Here is a 7,950-nt window from a genome sequence, read left to right on the forward strand (position 1 = left end):
AGATTGTTATCAAACGACTATTACAATATACTGAAAAACAATTGTGAAATATACAAAAATTAATATATTGTATAGTTGTTAGAGAGAATCTTATAACATAAAGATACAGATTTTTGAACGCAAAGTACTTTATTTCTCAATATTCATTGAGAACATAAGGTAGTGTTATATAGATTGTTATCAAACGACTATTACAATATACTGAAAAACAATTGTGAAATATTGACAAAAATTAATATATTGTATAGTTGTTAGAGAGAATCTTATAACATAAAGATACAGATTTTTGAACGCAAAGTACTTTATTTCTCAATATTCATTGAGAACATAAGGTAGTGTTATATAGATTGTTATCAAACGACTATTACAATATACTGAAAAACAATTGTGAAATATACAAAAATTAATATATTGTATAGTTGTTAGAGAGAATCTTATAACATAAAGATACAGATTTTTGAACGCAAAGTACTTTATTTCTCAATATTCATTGAGAACATAAGGTAGTGTTATATAGATTGTTATCAAACGACTATTACAATATACTGAAAAACAATTGTGAAATATACAAAAATTAATATATTGTATAGTTGTTAGAGAGAATCTTATAACATAAAGATACAGATTTTTGAACGCAAAGTACTTTATTTCTCAATATTCATTGAGAACATAAGGTAGTGTTATATAGATTGTTATCAAACGACTATTACAATATACTGAAAAACAATTGTGAAATATACAAAAATTAATATATTGTATAGTTGTTAGAGAGAATCTTATAACATAAAGATACAGATTTTTGAACGCAAAGTACTTTATTTCTCAATATTCATTGAGAACATAAGGTAGTGTTATATAGATTGTTATCAAACGACTATTACAATATACTGAAAAACAATTGTGAAATATACAAAAATTAATATATTGTATAGTTGTTAGAGAGAATCTTATAACATAAAGATACAGATTTTTGAACGCAAAGTACTTTATTTCTCAATATTCATTGAGAACATAAGGTAGTGTTATATAGATTGTTATCAAACGACTATTACAATATACTGAAAAACAATTGAAATATACAAAAATGAATATATAATGGTATATTGAATAGTTGTTAGAGAGAACCTTAACATAAAGATACAGCTTTGAACGCAAAGTTATCAAACGACTTTTACAATATACTGAAAAGCAATTGAAATATACAAAAATTAATATAATGGTATATTGTATAATATAAAAACTAAGTTTGGTTAAACGGCGGGCATAAAAATGATTTTATTTACGTAGCCAAATGCATCGTCATCTTATTAGTGACGCGCAAAAAGGAATTCAGGAGATTCCTACTGTCCCTATTTGCGAAGAGCCGAAACCACATATAAAGAGCCAAAACGCCGAAACCACGTATATTTGCATATAAAAAAAACTAAGTTTGGTTAAACGGCGGGCATAAAAATGATTTTATTTACGTAGCCAAATGCATCGTCATCTTATTAGTGACGCGCAAAAAGGATTCAGGAGATTCCTACTGTCCCTATTTGCGAAGAGCCGAAACCACATATAAAGAGCCAAAAGGCCGAAAAAACGTATATTTGCATATAAAAAAAACTAAATTTGGTTAAACGGCGGGCATAAAAATGATTTTATTTACGTAGCCAAATGCATCGTCATCTTATTAGTGACGCGCAAAAAGGAATTCAGGAGATTCCTACTGTCCCTATTTGCGAAGAGCCGAAACCACATATAAAGAGCCAAAACGCCGAAACCACGTATATTTGCATATAAAAAAAACTAAGTTTGGTTAAACGGCGGGCATAAAAATGATTTTATTTACGTAGCCAAATGCATCGTCATCTTATTAGTGACGCGCAAAAAGGAATTCAGGAGATTCCTACTGTCCCTATTTGCGAAGAGCCGAAACCCCATATAAAGAGCCAAAACGCCGAAACCACGTTCATACAAGTAAAAAAATTTCATATAAATACTAAATAATTTTCATATAGATACTAAGTTTATGAATTCATACAAGTAAATAATTTTCATATAAATACTAAATAATTTTCATATAGATACTAAGTTAATGAATTCATACAAGTTAAAAATTTTCATATAAATACTAAATAATTTTCATATAGATACTAAGTTAATGAATTCATACAAGTTAAAAATTTTCATATAAATACTAAATAATTTTCATATAGATACTAAGTTTATGAATTCATACAAGTAAAAAATTTTCATATAAATACTAAATAATTTTCATATAGATACTAAGTTTATGAATTCATACAAGTAAATAATTTTCATATAAATACTAAATAATTTTCATATAGATACTTAATAAATTTCATATAAATACTAATTAATTTTCATATAGATACTAAGTTAATGAATTCATACAAGTTAAAAATTTTCATATAAATACTAAATAATTTTCATATAGATACTAAGTTTATGAATTCATACAAGTAAAAAATTTTCATATAAATACTAAATAATTTTCATATAGATACTAAGTTAATGAATTCATACAAGTTAAAAATTTTCATATAAATACTAAATAATTTTCATATAGATACTAAGTTTATGAATTCATACAAGTAAAAAATGTTCATATAAATACTAAATAATTTTCATATAGATACTAAGTTTATGAATTCATACAAGTAAAAAATTTTCATATAAATACTAAATAATTTTCATATAGATACTAAGTTTATGAATTCATACAAGTTAAAAATTTTCATATAAATACTAAATAATTTTCATATAGATACTAAGTTTATGAATTCATACAAGTAAAAAATTTTCATATAAATACTAAATAATTTTCATATAGATACTAAGTTTATGAATTCATACAAGTAAATAATTTTCATATAAATACTAAATAATTTTCATATAGATACTAAGTTAATGAATTCATACAAGTTAAAAATTTTCATATAAATACTAAATAATTTTCATATAGATACTAAGTTAATGAATTCATACAAGTTAAAAATTTTCATATAAATACTAAATAATTTTCATATAGATACTAAGTTAATGAATTCATACAAGTTAAAAATTTTCATATAAATACTAAATAATTTTCATATAGATACTAAGTTTATGAATTCATACAAGTAAATAATTTTCATATAAATACTAAATAATTTTCATATAGATACTAAGTTAATGAATTCATACAAGTTAAAAATTTTCATATAAATACTAAATAATTTTCATATAGATACTAAGTTAATGAATTCATACAAGTTAAAAATTTTCATATAAATACTAAATAATTTTCATATAGATACTAAGTTTATGAATTCATACAAGTAAAAAATTTTCATATAAATACTAAATAATTTTCATATAGATACTAAGTTTATGAATTCATACAAGTAAATAATTTTCATATAAATACTAAATAATTTTCATATAGATACTTAATAAATTTCATATAAATACTAATTAATTTTCATATAGATACTAATTTTCATATAAGTACTAAGTGTATGAATTCATACAACTAAATAATTTTCATATAAGTACAAAAAATTTAAAAAAAAAAATAAATGTTAAGCTATTTTTGATGTTGTAATATTTCTTATAAGCATAATGCTCATAGAAAATGATATAAATTACTTGTATATATATGAATTTAAAACTTTTATATGGTTAAAAAGATTTTCTCCATACGATTTCCGGTTGGTGAGGTGTACGTGGCAGAAAACATATATGTTGTATGAAACTTCAACATTAGTACTTGTATGAAAATTTTAATACTTGTATGAAATTGCATACTTAGTACTTATATGAAAATTATTTTCATATATTTATAAAAGTATTTAAGTGTAATATATAAATGAGAGCAAAAAAATTTATTCCTGGTTTGCTACAGTTGGTTTAAATAGAAATAATTTTGTTAATAATGAAATGTTATTAATTGAGATTATTCTTCTATACCTAACATAATGTAGTCGTTTTTTTTTTAATTTAACTTTTTTTGGGGTTTGTTCTTCTATTCACATAAAATATATGTGGGTAAAGAATAAAATTCAATAAAGTTAAATATTTATATTATTACGCTCGAATACTTTCATATCATATATGAAATAAAATGAAAAATAATTGAATTGAAATTATTAATTTCAAATCAAAAGAAAAACGTATATACTCTTAAAAAAAGATATATACACTATATGCATTGAAATAAAGTAAAATGTATAAAAAATGATATTATTTGAAAGTTTAACAAATACAAGAAGAAACATCGTCCTTACATTAATAATTATATTATATATGTATAGAGAACGAAAATTCTTTCTCACGATAAGATACACAGTCTCAAAGTCCGAATAAGACCGCAATAAATAATACAATAATATGAAATTTAAATGACATGAAGTAAATTATTTAATCCGACCATAGTAGAAGAAATTTCATAATTATTTATTGTCGCGATTTCGTTCTCCTTTGCATTGTGTATATGTCGTGTACTTAATTTTCAAATATTGAAAATATCATTATAAAAATTTATATAGTATAAAAAATATTATATAAATGAATAAAAAATATTATTCTGGTTGATCCTGCCAGTAGTTATATGCTTGTCTCAAAGATTAAGCCATGCATGTCTAAGTACAAACAAATTAAAAGTGAAACCGCAAAAGGCTCATTATATCAGTTATGGTTCCATAGATCGTTAACAGTTACTTGGATAACTGTGGTAATTCTAGAGCTAATACATGCAAAATAAACACGGACCTTTTGGAACGTGTGCTTTTATTAGGCTAAAACCAAGCGATCGTAAGATCGTTATATTGGTTGAACTCTAGATAACTTGCAGATCGTATGGTCTCGTACCGACGACAGATCTTTCAAATGTCTGCCCTATCAACTTTTGATGGTAGTATCTAGGACTACCATGGTTGCAACGGGTAACGGGGAATCAGGGTTCGATTCCGGAGAGGGAGCCTGAGAAACGGCTACCACATCTAAGGAAGGCAGCAGGCGCGTAAATTACCCACTCCCAGTTCGGGGAGGTAGTGACGAAAAAATAACAATACAGGACTCATATCCGAGGCCCTGTAATTGGAATGAGTACACTTTAAATCCTTTAACAAGGACCTATTGGAGGGCAAGTCTGGTGCCAGCAGCCGCGGTAATTCCAGCTCCAATAGCGTATATTAAAGTTGTTGCGGTTAAAACGTTCGTAGTTGAATTTGTGCTTCATACGGGTAGTACAGCTATAATTGTGGTATGTACATTACCTTATGTATGCAAGCGTATTACCGGTGGAGTTCTTATATGTAATTAATACAATGTATTTTTTATATATTCCTCCTATTTAAACCTGCTTCAGTGCTCTTCATCGAGTGTTGTTGTGGGCCGGTACAATTACTTTGAACAAATTAGAGTGCTTAAAGCAGGCTCCAAATGCCTGAATATTTTGTGCATGGAATAATGAAATAAGACCTCTGTTCTACTTTCATTGGTTTTTAGATCAAGAGGTAATGATTAATAGAAGCAGTTTGGGGGCATTAGTATTACGACGCGAGAGGTGAAATTCTTGGACCGTCGTAAGGACTAACTTAAGCGAAAGCATTTGCCAAAGATGTTTTCATTAATCAAGAACGAAAGTTAGAGGTTCGAAGGCGATCAGATACCGCCCTAGTTCTAACCATAAACGATGCCAGCTAGCAATTGGGTGTAGCTACTACTATGGCTCTCTCAGTCGCTTCCCGGGAAACCAAAGCTTTTGGGCTCCGGGGGAAGTATGGTTGCAAAGCTGAAACTTAAAGGAATTGACGGAAGGGCACCACCAGGAGTGGAGCCTGCGGCTTAATTTGACTCAACACGGGAAAACTTACCAGGTCCGAACATAAGCGTGTAAGACAGATTGATAGCTCTTTCTCGAATCTATGGGTGGTGGTGCATGGCCGTTCTTAGTTCGTGGAGTGATTTGTCTGGTTAATTCCGATAACGAACGAGACTCAAATATATTAAATAGATGCTTTCAGGATTATGGTGTTGAAGCTTATATAGCCTTCATTCATGAGTTCATCTTGAATGTGCAAGTGTTTGAATGTGTTTATATAAGTGGAGCCGTACCTGTTGGTTTGTCCCATTATAAGGACACTAGCTTCTTAAATGGACAAATTGCGTCTAGCAGTAACGAGATTGAGCAATAACAGGTCTGTGATGCCCTTAGATGTCCTGGGCTGCACGCGCGCTACAATGAAAGTATCAACGTGTATTTCCTAGACCGAGAGGTCCGGGTAAACCGCTGAACCACTTTCATGCTTGGGATTGTGAACTGAAACTGTTCACATGAACTTGGAATTCCCAGTAAGTGTGAGTCATTAACTCGCATTGATTACGTCCCTGCCCTTTGTACACACCGCCCGTCGCTACTACCGATTGAATTATTTAGTGAGGTCTCCGGACGTGATCACTGTGGACGCCTTGTGTTTCACGGTTGTTTCGCAAAAGTTGACCGAACTTGATTATTTAGAGGAAGTAAAAGTCGTAACAAGGTTTCCGTAGGTGAACCTGCGGAAGGATCATTATTGTGTTCCTATCCGTAAATATTATAAAAAAACAAACAAACAAACAAACAAACAAACAAACAAAAAAAGAATAAAAAAGAAAAATTATTTTCTTTTTTTTCTTTTCATTCATTTATTTGAATGTTTTTCTTTTTTTTCTTTTTTTTTTTACTCCTTGTATTGTAGTATAATGAAAATTATATCGCATACATTGTATTTGAACGCAACAAACCTTTAAACATATATAGTTGTACTTATTATTTATAAAAATAATATAAATGATAAGTTAATTTGTTCTCATTAACGTGTAATTCCTTAAAAATATATAGAAATTAAATAAAATGTAATAAAAAAGGAATTACTGTTTTTGTTGGACTAAGACATGCGCAACTTGTAAATGTTTGGGTTGAAAATTACAATTTATTGAAAGATGTTTTAAAATAATTTATATATTATATACGAAAACGAAATGTTATTCTTTCAATAAATTAAAAACTCTTGACGTTAAATTAAAATAAACAAAAAATTATCACTCTAAGCGGTGGATCACTCGGCTCATGGGTCGATGAAGAACGCAGCTAACTGTGCGTCATCGTGTGAACTGCAGGACACATGAACATCGACATTTTGAACGCATATTGCAGTCCATGCTGTTATGTACTTTAATTAATTTTAAAGTGCTGCTTGGACTACATATGGTTGAGGGTTGTAAGACTATGCTAAATTAGTTGCTTATTCTTTTAGTCAATTAAAAGAATTTAAGCACATGGTATATTACTGGATTGTATTTTTCAATCCATAATATTAATAGCATAAAAAGAAATATAGAAAATATATTCTTGAACACCTCATATTTGAACGAAATTTTATAATAAATAAGAATCTTAGTATTCCCAAAAACAATAAAATTTCAATATTATTATTTCAAATAATATATACATTTAGAGGAACGTCTAGCATAAAATATTATTTTATTCTAGGATTGCCTTAAATGTAAAAAACCAAGAAAATAATATTGTTGTTATAATGAAGTAAGTAGTACGGGATGAAAAGATTGAATATTTATTATTAAGAAAATTATATTGGTGTTAAGAAATAATTATGTATGTTTCTTTAAAATAGCAAAAAGCTAAAATATAAAATAAATATAAATATTTTTATACAACCTCAACTCATATGGGACTACCCCCTGAATTTAAGCATATTAATGAGGGGAGGAAAAGAAACTAACAAGGATTTTCTTAGTAGCGGCGAGCGAAAGAAAATAGTTCAGCACTAAGTCACTTTGTCTATATGGCAAATGTGAGATGCAGTGTATGGAATATCTTAATATCTAGTATGAGAAATTAACGATTTAAGTCCTTCTTAAATGAGGCCATTTACCCATAGAGGGTGCCAGGCCCGTATAACG

General features: G+C 28.1%; 2 non-coding genes across 2 annotated transcripts; both read left to right on the top strand.

The window, feature by feature from the left end:
• Window positions 1-4,567: 4,567 nt before the first annotated feature.
• On the top strand, window positions 4,568-6,560 carry LOC128923773 (small subunit ribosomal RNA). The gene has a single exon (XR_008472504.1). It is a non-coding gene; the product is annotated as a small subunit ribosomal RNA (ribosomal RNA).
• Window positions 6,561-7,069: 509 nt separating this feature from the next.
• Window positions 7,070-7,248, top strand: LOC128923761 (5.8S ribosomal RNA). Its single transcript, XR_008472492.1, has one exon. It is a non-coding gene; the product is annotated as a 5.8S ribosomal RNA (ribosomal RNA).
• The last annotated feature ends 702 nt before the right edge of the window (window positions 7,249-7,950 follow it).

The sequence above is a fragment of the Zeugodacus cucurbitae genome, unplaced genomic scaffold (genome assembly GCF_028554725.1).
Source record: "Zeugodacus cucurbitae isolate PBARC_wt_2022May unplaced genomic scaffold, idZeuCucr1.2 ctg00000038.1, whole genome shotgun sequence".
NCBI classification, from domain to species: Eukaryota; Metazoa; Arthropoda; class Insecta; order Diptera; family Tephritidae; genus Zeugodacus; species Zeugodacus cucurbitae.